This window comes from Cicer arietinum, chromosome 5 (assembly GCF_000331145.2).
Source record: "Cicer arietinum cultivar CDC Frontier isolate Library 1 chromosome 5, Cicar.CDCFrontier_v2.0, whole genome shotgun sequence".
Classification (NCBI taxonomy): Eukaryota; Viridiplantae; Streptophyta; class Magnoliopsida; order Fabales; family Fabaceae; genus Cicer; species Cicer arietinum.
This window is the reverse complement of record NC_021164.2, coordinates 35595206-35608984: the sequence shown is the minus strand read 5'-3', so window position 1 is coordinate 35608984 and position 13779 is coordinate 35595206. Positions and strand designations below refer to the sequence as shown.

The 13779-nt window shown below is 29.7% G+C and overlaps 1 long non-coding RNA gene across 1 annotated transcript; it reads left to right on the top strand.

Moving 5' to 3' along the window:
* The first annotated feature begins 2076 nt into the window (after positions 1-2076).
* On the top strand, positions 2077-3718 carry LOC113786582 (uncharacterized). The gene is made up of 2 exons (XR_003472837.2): positions 2077-2214; positions 2550-3718. It is a non-coding gene; the product is annotated as an uncharacterized lncRNA (long non-coding RNA).
* The last annotated feature ends 10061 nt before the right edge of the window (positions 3719-13779 follow it).

Genomic DNA, 13779 nt, shown 5'->3' with positions numbered 1-13779 from the left:
TTTTACATTTTATTCTACTCATGCTAATGACATAGTTTTCTTTACTCAGGATGTAATTAGTTTGGTGTTGATGGTTTGTATGTCATATTCACAAACCTCTTCTCAATTTATGTAATTCCCATATGCTCCATCCAAATATAAGCCTGTGCACAAATCGACATCAGCATAATAAAATGTAAAACAGTGAAAAAGTTAATATCCACCACATAGTGAATACTTTTTTTGACAATAGTGAATATGATAATTAAATCCTTTTAAATGTTAATTAAGATAGTTGATTAGTTGAATAAAATCAATGACGATACTTATGAAATGATAAAAAATAGAAGCTGAAGCTAAAGTTACTTATTTGTATTAATTCTTAAAGCGAAGAGATTTGTTTTTTCAATTTTGTATGATTCTTTGTCCGTTTTAAAATAATTGTCTATTGACTATTAACAATTGAAAGTATATGACCTTTATTAACTATTGACTATTAACAATTGAAAAACTATTGACTATTAACAATTGAAAGTAAATGAAATTGAATACACTATTAATTTGAGGGTAAATGGCATAGTGCAATGTTCACATACGGTGATAATTGTTTAATTCTTGAATCGTATTCTTGGATAGTGTTAATATTTTTTTTGACGCATTGGATAGTTTTAATTTTTTCTTGATTAAAATTTGATACTGAATTGAATATTTGTTTAAATATTTAAAAAAAAACACACATTAATTAAGTTTTTTTATTGTAAAAAGTTGTTAATTTCTTTTATAGTTAATATTTGAATTTTGCAAGTTAATCAATAAATATAAGGCAAAATTTAATTATATGATATTTATTGACAGAATTAATGTAAATAATATTAAAAAGTGATACGTGCAACAAAATATCTCTCACATATATTAGATAAGAATAAAGGATAGAAAGGGAGGAGAAAACATAAGAAGTTCAATTTTAATGAAAAGAATTTCTATTAACAAAAAAAAGAGTACAAAGAAAAGTATATAGAAAGAAACTACACAAACAAACTAAGCTAGAAATGGTCAAGAAGAATTATTGACTCAAATCTATAGTAAGATGAGATAATGAAATTAAAAACTAATTCACGAGATAGACCTACGACATAAAGGGCATGTGCTCGATATATTGAACCACTTCATAATACAATTTTCATGAAAAATATGAGAACACGGACTGGGCAAGCGAATTGCTGTGGATCCAATGGAAAAATCTACAAGACATATAGAACATGTCGTAGTAGTCTCAGTTATCATTTTTTCTTCAATCTTGATTCTTTCAAAATTATGAGTAGATTCTTCGACATTTCTTCTTGTTAGAATTTGATTGCTTTGATTAACATTGTTTTCTTGAAAAATATAGTGACCATCTTGGGACAAATCATGTGAAATATTCCTACTATATGATTGAACCACATTATTGATCCTGGTAGGATGGATGTTGGTTTCACAAAAGATAAGATGGCCATCTTCAACATATGGCGAAATCATGTTTCTATTAGGAACGGGAAAAGGAATAGCATGAGTCATATCGTAAACACCGTTGCTAATAGGATTCCGTGATGCAACTGTGACTCTTTCAATTTCTCCATTTACACCAACTCTTCTTCTACGATGATGTTGTTGTCCATCCATTATTGAAGTTAAAGTCTATTTGTTTTGCACTGATCAAAATAATTAAGAAAAACAAAAACAAGGAAATGAGATAAGAAAAGTGAGGGAGAGATATATGATATAAAATATAATATAATAATGATTGATAATGAAAGTAAACAGCTTTTTCACCCAAAATAAAAAACAAAAAAGTAAACGGTTTCATTAAGAAAAAGAAGAAAGTAATGGATGAGAAAAGAAAGTACGAATGTGATGAAAAGACAAACCTGTGAGTGAGGGAGATTGAAAGTAAGAATCAGCGGTGATAGCGATAAAATCTCTCAGAAGCGAAAAGTAAGAAGACCGACGCAACTCAATTCAACTTAATTTGGGAAAATTGATCGGAAACGAAAAGCCACACAGAAAGCAAGAAGAATGTTGTGTGAATTGATTGATCTCAACAGCACAAGAACAGCAATTAGAGTTATTACGAACATACAAGAGAGTAGTAAGTGCCCATATTTATAGCTGTAATTACTAGGTTTTGCTTTTCAACGGTATTGTTTGGACCACAAGTATGTTTCAAGCGCTCCCCAGCGGGAACGACGGTCAACGGTAATGAAATCTTTTCTTAGTGTAAATCTTTTACATTTATTATTTAGATTCGATAATTTTTTATTTTTATTTTTATTTTTATTCTCATTAGCTATCTATATTTTATTAATTAAGATTAAAAAAATATACAGCTGTGTTTTTTTCATTCAAAGGTAACTAATGAATTAATAACCTTGTTTTTTAATTCTCTCTCTCTCTTTATTTTTATAATTGATTCGATTAGATTAATTGGTTGCAAATTGATTGCCCCTTTCTGTCTATCCTGGGAAGTGCTGATACCAATTGATGGAACTGACATAATAAACTTTCATTTTTCCATTTGAAACTTTCCTTAGGAGCATTATGATTAGAACTAATCACAATAATATATAGAACGAAAGATCAAAACAGCAGGGTTGGCTCCTAGACTTCTCCATTTTGAGGTAATTCAAAAATTCATGTTGGTAATGTTATTTAGGCAGATTAATTTATTAATATAGCTAAATTGGTCTTTAATTTAAATTAGATCACCTGCATATGATAGAGGTAAAAGTTGAGAATGTTTACAGAGTAAGTAGCAGATGTATCTCTAAGACCATAATATAATTGGAGCCTTGGTTATCCAGTCATATATATAGGTGTCATCACTATGTATGGTTTGTAGTTATTTTCCAGTTTCTACAAAAGTTAGCTTTGGTATAGTGGTTGCATTGAAGTAGAACCTATTGAGTTCTACAGTGCTTGAGTGTCGAGATATTTCCTATTACGTATTCCTGATCCATTGTGTGTCTAATCAGTTTTGCGCGTAAAATTTTCAAATTGACATTCACTTAATGATAGTTTCACGAAGTTATTTGAAAAGACCCTTTGAGCTTATTGAAAGCCAAAAACAAAATTAATGTTGATACGCTGAAATTCCTCTTTTCAACTGCCACCAAGTTGTAGAGTGCATAACAGATTCAATTTTACCTCCTAAGATTAGTATTAGTATTCAACAGTGGTAGCTTGTTTAGTTTATTGTTTGACTTGCAAATTTTTTGGATAATAGTTTTCTTTCAGGTGAATAACTATTATTTTTTTAAAGCTTCAATTTAAGTTGGTTTGGTATCGGCAGACAGCAGAAAATGTCCTTCCACATTTGTGTTTTTGTACTATTAACTGGTCTTTAAAGCTTGAATTTAAGTGGCACATGCTAGGATTGTGGATTTAGAATTAGCAGCATCAGTGTTTGGGATTTTGGTGAAATTAGCAGCATGAGTCTATGGTTGTTCTATTGGTGGGGGCTGATAATTGGTGATCTGGCTGAAATGGTGTACATTTAGACAAAGTGAAGAAATCACACTCTTGGTGTTTCTTATTGTTGTAGTTTTGATGTATATTTTATGGATAAATTTTTAAAAATGGTGAAATGAGCGAGAATCCCGTTCTCAACAACAATGAAATTAACCAACAGACTATTTAGAGATCAATATCGGTAATTAAATTTCAAGTGGTATATTTTTCTGTATGCTGTTGCAGTGTAGAATTGATTTTCTTAAAATATGTTTCTACCATTGTTTTTAAAGTTTGAGTTTCCGTAAAAGTTTTTCCTACATCAACTGATACCAACAATGTTTTGATCAGTTTTGTTGAAGTTGTGGGATTTTAGAGAAAAAGAGGAGATAAAATAATAAAGGTTTGAATATTATTGAAAATAGCTTAATGCTGACTTGATTACAAAAGACTCAATAATAATCTATATTTATAGAGAAACATAGACTCAATCCTAAATCAGGAATAAATCATAATAATAATGAGAGATATTCTAAGATATCTCTATGATTATAAATTGATCTAAGAAATAACTCAAGATACTCTAATATAATATAAAAGATCTTATAAGATATTTTCTAATATTCTGACACTCCCCCTCAAGCTAAAACTTACTAAGTTTTAGCTTGTTACAAGAAAACAATGTTTTGCTCTGCAAAATAATAAAAAAAAGGTGGAAAGGCAACTCAGGGATGCAAGTGAAGTCGGAGAGAATTGCTATAAATACAGCTAGCTAGATAGCCGGAATGATCATCAGCGTGAGAGAAATTCATGGCAAGCAGTTGAACAAAGCAAGGTCCGTCCTTCTAAAAAACTGCATTTGGAAGCTTCAAACCAATAATATCAGAGACTCAAAATATTTCAACTTGAATTTGCTTCAAGGAGAGAGAGACATGCTTCAAGGAGAGAAAGGCAAGGCAAATACATCTGGGACAAAGATGGGGCCAGTGTATCTGGGATAAATTGCCAAGTTGTATGCATGTGGTTCGAAAGAAAAAGACTTAAAACATATCTGAAACTAGGAAGGAAAACTTAAAACAAATCTGAAAACATTATGCCGGAAAGCGGACAGACGCGCCTGAGCTCGAGGCTGTTGGTGGCGGCGCGTGAGATAAACACGGTGGATCTTGGAGGCACATGAGTGCGTGTGGAGCAACTTTTGACCTAAAAGAAAATATGGGTTGTGTAGATTGGAAGATTCCGCACACAATGGAAGTGGTTGTGTCGAAAAACTTTTCCAGCAGCGACGACATGCAGCAACCACAGATGGCAGCAGTAGGAGACGTGACAGCAGCAACGACAGGCAGTAACCACAGATGGCAGCAGTAGGAGACGTGACAGCAGCAACGACAGGCAGTAGCGGCAGCAGCGACATATCTACTCGCATGAGAGATTTGCAGCGCGTGTGACGGTTTTTGGCGACGCGCTTTTGGTCATGACTTGATCAGTTTTTGATCGTTCAAGGAGGATCGAAATAGGCTCTAGATACCATGTTGAAGTTGTGGGATTTTAGAGAAAAAGAGGAGATAAAATAATAAAGGTTTGAATATTATTGAAAATAGCTTAATGCTGACTTGATTACAAAAGACTCAATACTAATCTATATTTATAGAGAAACATAGACTCAATCCTAAATCAGGAATAAATCATAATAATAATGAGAGATATTCTAAGATTTCTCTATGATTATAAATTGATCATAAGAAATAACTCAAGATACTCTAATATAATATAAAAGATCTTATAAGATATTTTCTAATATTCTGACAAGTTTCATCAATAGTTTATATCTTTATGAAATGTAGCTTTGAAAAATTGGACAAACGGGTGAAGTATTAGTAATACAAGCAGTTGCAGGGTTGATCTTCAATTCTGCATAATTTGACTTGTTAATCTGCACATAAGACATGTAATTGGTTTGAAACCATTGTTGAGATACACTCTAGCATGTGGTGCTTGATGAGGTTGGCCTCTCCCCTGATGAATGAACTTCAGAAGCTTGTTCATTCTCTGCCATATGTGTAAGTGCCACTTTGGATCTTTTTGATTGATTCCGTATTAGACTTTTATTTTAATGATTTATTTATTTAAGATCAAGCTAATTAAATTATTTATATATAAAACTAAAGTGCTGATTTTGTTTTTGCTTTCTGTGTGTTGATTGAAATGGTAAGTTTAATATCAGTTTTTATTAACATAAAAATAAAAAGAAACAAAAATAAAAACATTAAAAGAAAGTATATGCATTAAGTGGACTACACTTGAATTTAAACCTATAGTTTTATACCATAATGTATCTAAAGATAAATAAAGAAACTTCACCTAATAGGTCCACCACACAAAAAGCACTTATGAGATCTATCTAACCACTTTATAATGAATGATCGTGAAAGGGATGAGAACAAAAAAACATAACTACTTTTGACCCAATCAACAACTCCATAAGACATATAGAGCATAACTAGGTTTGTCATTCCTTCTTCAATTTTTATTCTTTGAAGATTGTAATAAGATCAGGTAGTTTCAAAATTTGTTCTTCTCATTGAAACATCGCTAATTTGATTGATGAAACCTTGTGGCTGACGGTGATGAAAATAGAAAACATAAATTTGAATGGCGAAAAAATGAGATATATTGTAAGATGCTTGAAGCTAGAAAGAAGAAGAGAATTAGTGTTGATTAGAGTAATTTTGAATCCGAGAAAAAATGTTTTTCCAAATATATCCAAGTGAACTTTTAAATTATTGTCTTTTTGCTTTCCAACAGTGCTGCTTGCACCAATTGACAATATATAACAATAATATTTTGCATTTATTTATTTATATTTTGTTGAATCTATTTCTTTAATTAACTATTATTTTTTGTTGCCTTAAATTTCTCTTACTAATCTCTCATCACGTATTCCCATTCTCTTGATTTTTTTAATTGATTTCATTAATTGGTATTTTTAATTGATTTGTTTTTAAAAATTGATTTGATTGATTAATTGGTAGTTGACATTTGTTTTTATTTTTTTATTGTGACGTTGAGAAAATAAAGCAAAGAGTTTATTTATGAATGCTTAAATAATATAATTAAAGATATATAGTAGGTACAATTCTTTGTTGTTTGTTTAGAAAATATCTTAAACTTCGCGACATTACTAATTAGGAAATGATGTTGCTTAATTGTTCTAGAATTAATGTGGAATTCTAATTCCTTTTAAAATTCTCATTTTGTAATTTTAATTGATTTGAATTTTATAATTGATTTGACCCATTAATTGTTTTTTGACATTTGTATTTGTAGTATTGTGACGTCAAGGAAATAAAGCAAAATTATATTTATGAGGGTTTAGAGAATATAATTGAAGATAAACATAGAAGGGTATAATTGTTTTATATGTTTATTTGGTTCTCAAAGTGACACACCGATGTTTATTTGATTATAAAAAGTAGGGATATCAACTCAACCAGTATATGCGGGTATTCATTGGACCCGTCATAATTTGGATGGAGAAAATCTATTTTAATTGGATGCGGGTGTAAATTTTTTTAGATATTAAAACTCGAAGGTGGAGATGGGTTTGTGGCCACTGATATCTACCTTGCACCCGAACCCGCTCCACTAGTAATATTATTGTCATTTTTAAATTTTATATACATATATATATATATATATATATTCAATATATTTAATAATTTTTTTAATATTAAAAATTATAATCACCTCTTTATAGAAAATATGATTTTAATACTTTTTAATTTTATTATTGTATAATAATAATTATTTTGCTATATTATTATAATAAATATAAATATAAATATAAATTTATTATTTTATATATATGAATAAGTACAGATATAGGTGGAAAAACTCAAACTCCACCATAGGCAGAGATGGAGAGTTATATTACACACTCGATAATATTGTTATAGTATTGTTTGAGAATGAGGAATTCTAATTTGATATCGTTGTACTCTTTTTTAGCTTCTTTAATATTGTATTACATTAAAATGCCATGAAAATCTATACTCCTACTTTTATAAATCTAAGTCATTTGAAGAAGGTTTTGTTTTTTACATTTATATGTTTTTTACATTTATATGTTTTTAACTCATTACCTTGAAATTAATTGTAGGCAAAGCTAACAATGAGAAGAGATTGTTTAAGAACTTGTTCCATTAAATATAGGCAGACACTAGAAGAGTATATCTCTTAATTCATTTTCACACAACAACCCTTGCGATTTTTATATATTTTTACTTTTTATATCTTTTATTAAAACATTTTAATGTAGAGATATTACGGTACAAATGCAACCTTATGTTGATATCAAAATGTAGTCTCATAAGAGATGCTTTAGCCAATTATATATGGAGATATGTGTTATGTAATTTAATTTTTTTTTCTTCATATTTTAATATCGAAAACTATGTCATACGCCAAACAAAAAAATAGATATTATGTCAAATTCACTCCAGTGATGTTAGTATTTTTAAATTAAAGTTAACTATTTTTATATAAAGTCAGCAATAGGTTAATTGGTCCATAAATTTGAAAAAATAGATAAATTCTCAAAATTAAGATCACACCAAACATGATTATAAATTAATGAAACACTTCAACCAAAAAATATTTAGAATTACAATAAATATCAATGGGATTGAGTTCAGAAAAAATGGTTAAACTTCCACGATGGATTGTAATTTTGTTGAGAGAAGTACACATATTTAATGTTTTTCATATCTCAAATAAAATCATCTCTAATGGAGAGAATTTATGTAAAATTAAAAAAGAGAATCAAAATAAATATTAGGATAAATTTTAAAATAACTCATTATAACAAAAAAAGAACCATACACTAATTATAATTTATAATACAAACATACAAACAAATGTGTTTTTAGATTGATTAGTTAAAAGTGTACCCTTCAACAGTTCATTAACTAATTAACTAAAAGATAAATATATATTTGATTATTAATGTGTTTCCCGAATAACTTAAGAAAACATTCTGAATTATTTAATGGCTAGTATAACAGTCACGAAAGGGAGATCATGAAATCATGAATCGTAAATGTTAGTAATCAATATGTGCGGAAAATGCCACTTCATCTCTACTATAGCTAGATTCTTGATCAGTTTGTCGTTGTCTTCTCAATCGAAAATAGTCAATATGTTTGTCGCCGCTTTAGTTCATTAAAAACTATTCAAGGATTTTGGTATTGTATAATACACTAGGGTAGGGTAGGTGATGGATAATGGGGTTATGTGATGGAGGATGAGGTTATGTCTAGGGGTGTTCATGGTGCAAAAACTGCATTGAATTGGACCACATTAGTGGTAATTTGGCTCAGTTTTTGAAAATCATCTTTGAATCAGTTAAGTGCAATCCAATTTATCAATATGATTCAATTAACCATATATTTTACACCCTCTTAGTTATGTGATGTAGTTTTTTTTTTTATGTGATAGTAGTTTTTTTATGTGATGTAGTTTGTTTAAATAAATGTCTCTCTCATTTAATAAGTTATTATATATTTATATATTTTTACTAACCTTTTTTTTTTTAAATAAAGAAAATTTATGTAATTATCATTAAAAAAGAACACATTACAAAAAATTATGTAAACAAAAATCTAGCTTTTGTTTGATGTGGGATGCAGATTAGCTATAATGCTTTTGTATATTAAATATTTACTTCTTTTATTTTGACTAAAAATATTTACTTTTTTAATCACAAAACATAAAGACTATATTTTTATTTGTTTTGTTTATTTTGTCTTAATCATTAGTAGGTCATCTTTTCATTATATTTTTTGCATCAAACTTTATATTAAACATGGTTTTCAATTCTTAATTTTTTTATCATAATTTCTTACTACAGATAAACTAAGGTACTAGAAAGATTTGAATTTCTGTATTTTATCCGTTAACAGATGTCAATGTATGTTTTACTCGTGTTTGGCACGAAATACATACTAATTTATTTAAAAATAAAATTAATATCACCTTAAATTAAAAAAAAAATCGAAACAGACACATTTTACAACTAAATAATTTATTATAGAATAAAGAGTATTATTTTCATCACTCATGCAGGAGTCGACGTTCTAGTGTGACATAAAAGAAAACTTGAGGTGTATATTATTAAGATTAATATATTGTTAAAAAGGATTAAGATAAGATATCTAACTATGAAAATATAGAAAACTTACTAATCACGAAAACTTAAAAAAATAATAGAAAACATCAATTTAATTTTTTAGAAAAATGAAACGAATATTTTTTTAAAAAAGGGACTAAGCACAAGATGTGTCTAGAAGATACAAATAGTCCAAAGTTTATCCACAAAACAAAAATAAGAATGAAGCCAAACACCACAAAAGGCATTGAAACATCTAAACGGGAAGACAATGGAAAGGTTATTGACACCAAAGAGAAAAATCATAATGGAAATCTGAGAGTGAAGAAAACTGTGAGGTTCAACATACAGGAAATGTTATAAACTACATTTCACTGTTTTAAAATCATCTATTTTGCAAATGTTTGTGTGATGATTTTGATGTGTTGAGGTTTAGTAAATGGGGGTTAATTGTGATGGATGAGTTTTTAATTTTATGTGTTTTCCCTAAATCTTTTCTTATGTGTTTTCTGTTTTTGATCAATATTTGCCTCTGGTATATTTTCTGCTTTTGATCAGTTTTAGCATTGATTCTCTTTTTCTTCTTCTACCTGTGATTCCTTTCTTCTTCTGCAACTCTTCCAAGTTCTTTTGATCATACTACCTAAATCCACATATCCTATGATCATGCTGCCTTTGATTCATGTATCCTCTACCTTTGATTCTGATCATTGTTCAATTGCCTCTGCTCTAATCACTATTCACGACCTCTAACTCTGATCAATGTTCATTTGTCTTTGACTCTTATCATTGTTCATCTTCCTCTGGTTCATGCATCTCAGATCATAAAACCTCTAGTCCATGTAGCTGTTGATGTTGCTGCCTCTGATTCAAAATTGTCATGACTTTGTGCCTCTGATTCGAGAATACCGTTGATTGTATTACCTCAAGTTAGAATAAGTTCTCATGATTAATGGAAGCTATAGATGTATGCTCAGATTTAGAATTGGAATGTTGATGAAGTTAATAACATTTATTTAACTGGTGATTGAGATATGCATTGCATACATGATGCAAAAATACGTTGCATTTCATAAATAAAATAATGACATGCATATTCCAGTGAGACATTTCAGCATTGTTTTAGGCCAGATACAATAGGTAAAGGTAAAACAATTGAGACGCCAATTGGAGTCATGGTTAGGCCACCTTTGCGAGAGACCCCAATTACTGGGGTTACCCACATTTGTGTAATTGAAGGAGTTTTTCCTTAGAAAAGGAAATGAAAATTTCATAGATTTTCCTTATAAAAGGAAATTGAAATCTTCAAGCTTTTCTTTATAAAAGGAAAACAAGTTTTAAAGCTTTTCTATATTAAGAAAAGAAAGAGAATATAGAGTTTCCCATTCTTAAAGTAAAATACAATGTTTTAAATGTTAGGTTTGTAGATAATGAGAAGCATTGAATATTCATGTCAAGCTTTCATTATTTTCTTAAGAAAAATTAGTTCAAACTGCCCTCCTCAGTTTTATAGAACTCACTGAGATTATTATCTCTCCCTTATTTTCATGTATTATAACAGAGGGAAATAAGTAAGGTTGGAGTCAAAGCCAGAGGACAACATTTAGTAGTTATATTTTATTTAGAACGTAATATGAGATGTAATTTTGGTGCTTCAAATGATGATTGTAAATTATAAATTTGTAGTTACAATTTATTTTGTTGGTTGTACCTTGTAGGATTTTAATATGACTTGTTCTGTTTTTGTCAAAATGTATGAATTAATTACCATATTCTAGAGGCATAGTATTGGTTTTATATTTTGTTATCACAATCGGTCTAACCAATTGGACTATGGATAATTGGTTCGGACTTAGGATAATTTTTCTTTTCCTATATGTTTTATGTATTATTTTACCAAATATCAAGTCTGATCAACTTAATATTTTGTGTTTGATATACAAAATTATGGCAGAAAGACATGGAAGATGTGGTTATATTTAGTAGTTATATTTTGTTTAGAAAGTAATTTGAGATGTAATTTTGGTGCTTCAAATGATGATTGTAAACTATAAATTTGTAGCTAAAATTTATTTTGTTGGTTGTACCTTGTAGGATTTTAAAATGACTTGTTCTATTTTGTCAAAATGTATGAATGAATTACTATATTCTAGATGCATGGTAAGGGTTTTACATTTTGTTATCAAAGTAGGTCAAACCAATTGGACCATGGATAATGGGTTAGGACATATGATAATATTTCTTTTGCTATATGTTCTATGTATCATTTCACCAAATATTAAGTATGATAAATTAATGTTGTGTTTGATATACAAAATTATGGTAGAAAGACCTATAAGATGTGGAAGGCCAAGGCATAATGCTCCACCAGAGAATAATGATCCTCCATCACCACCTATTGTTCAATCTTGGGAACATATGTTGGAAGCTATTCAAGTTTAGGCAATGGCTATCAACAACTTGGTTCAAAAAATGGCACTACAAAGGGGTGGAAATCAAACTGCCAACATAATCTTCTATGACTTCCTCAAGTGGCAATACCCAACATTTAAAAGAAGCCATAACCTTACTAAAGTTCGGGCTTGGCTAGAGAAAATTAAAAATCCCTTTGAGATAGTGCCATGCACTAATGAACAAAATGTGACAATTGCAGCCTACCTACTGAAGGGTGAGGCTGAACATTGATGGAAGGGTGCAAGAGTTCACTTACTAAACCTTGAAACACCCTTATATTAGGATCACTTTGACGTGACTTTCTTAAAAAAGTATTACCCAAAAAGTGCTAGAAGACACATATGGAGCTAGAATTTGTTCATCTACATCATGGAAATATGGTTGTGGCTGAGTATGTGGCAAAGTTTTAGGAACTGGTTAGATTTTCTAATGAGGACATAGAATGCATAATCAAGGAAGGAATCCTAGACGATATTCAAGGTCTTGGAACTCCAATGACAAGAGCAAGGTCAAAGAAGGCCAATGAGGTTCTAAATAACTTGATAACCACTTTTTTTGAAGCAAGTACAACTCATGAAGGATTGAAACTCAAGATAGTCAATTGCTTAATCCAAATTGAAGTTAAGGAATGAACATTGTATCTATGTGTTATCAAATTTGAATATAGTTTTAATTAAAGTAGTAGATTGAATTAATAAGAAAATTTGTGTCTAACTGTAAAAACTTCCGTTGGGCCAAATTTAGAGAAATTGTAAGGAGGTGCCACTATAAAAGGCAAACCCTTACTTTTTTCAAGGCAAATTTTGAACGTTATTTTTGTGAGGCTTTTCTCTCTAGAGTTCTTGAAAGAATTCACTTTGAACTTATCAAGGTTGTTAATCCTTGTGGTGTTCTTTTTGGCTTATCAATCCCTAGATTGTGGCCCCATTTTTTTCTTCGTTTGTTTGTTGAATAATAATTTTGAGTTTCCTTTACATCAAACTCTAATACACAAATTATACCAATTTTTGTGTTCAGTTACCTGCGATCATATCTCGAGTTCTACATACTTGTTTTTGGTGATTCAATAGCCTAACTTGCGTTTCAGAACATCATCTTTCACCTCATTTTGAAATCGTCCAATTCTGAGTTTCATAGCTCCTGTTATCGCGTTCTCCAACAAAAAGTGATTTTGGCTCCAATCTGTAAGTTCCAACCTAGAATGATCCGTAAAGTGATTCGTGACGAACATGATCATATCTTTTGGTACCAGAGCTGGTCTCTAGGTTTGGAATTGAGTAAAAATCTATTTATGCATTTTTTTTTGTGAAGCATAAATTTTTTTAGTTGTGTTGCTTTTGTTTGAATTGTTGTTCTTAGTTACAAAATAAAAGTAGTTGTATTGTTAAAAGTAGTGCACACTACCTATTTGGCAAAATTCTTAAGAGTAATTTTTTCAATCACATTACTATTGCTTTAAGTTACTCTAAGTTCTTCATACCAATTTTTTGGTTAAAAAATATTAAGGTTCTTTCTGATTCAATTAAGAATTTGAAGAGAGCAATTGAGTGGAAAAAGGCAAGAGGGATTCATTATAAAAAAAGCTTAAATTGAGTGAAACACAAGTGAAAAATTCATGAGTGTAAACATGTGAGCTGTGTGGTGGGGTCCTTTTCTTTCACTTTATATGTTTTCTTTCCATTGTTTAAAATATG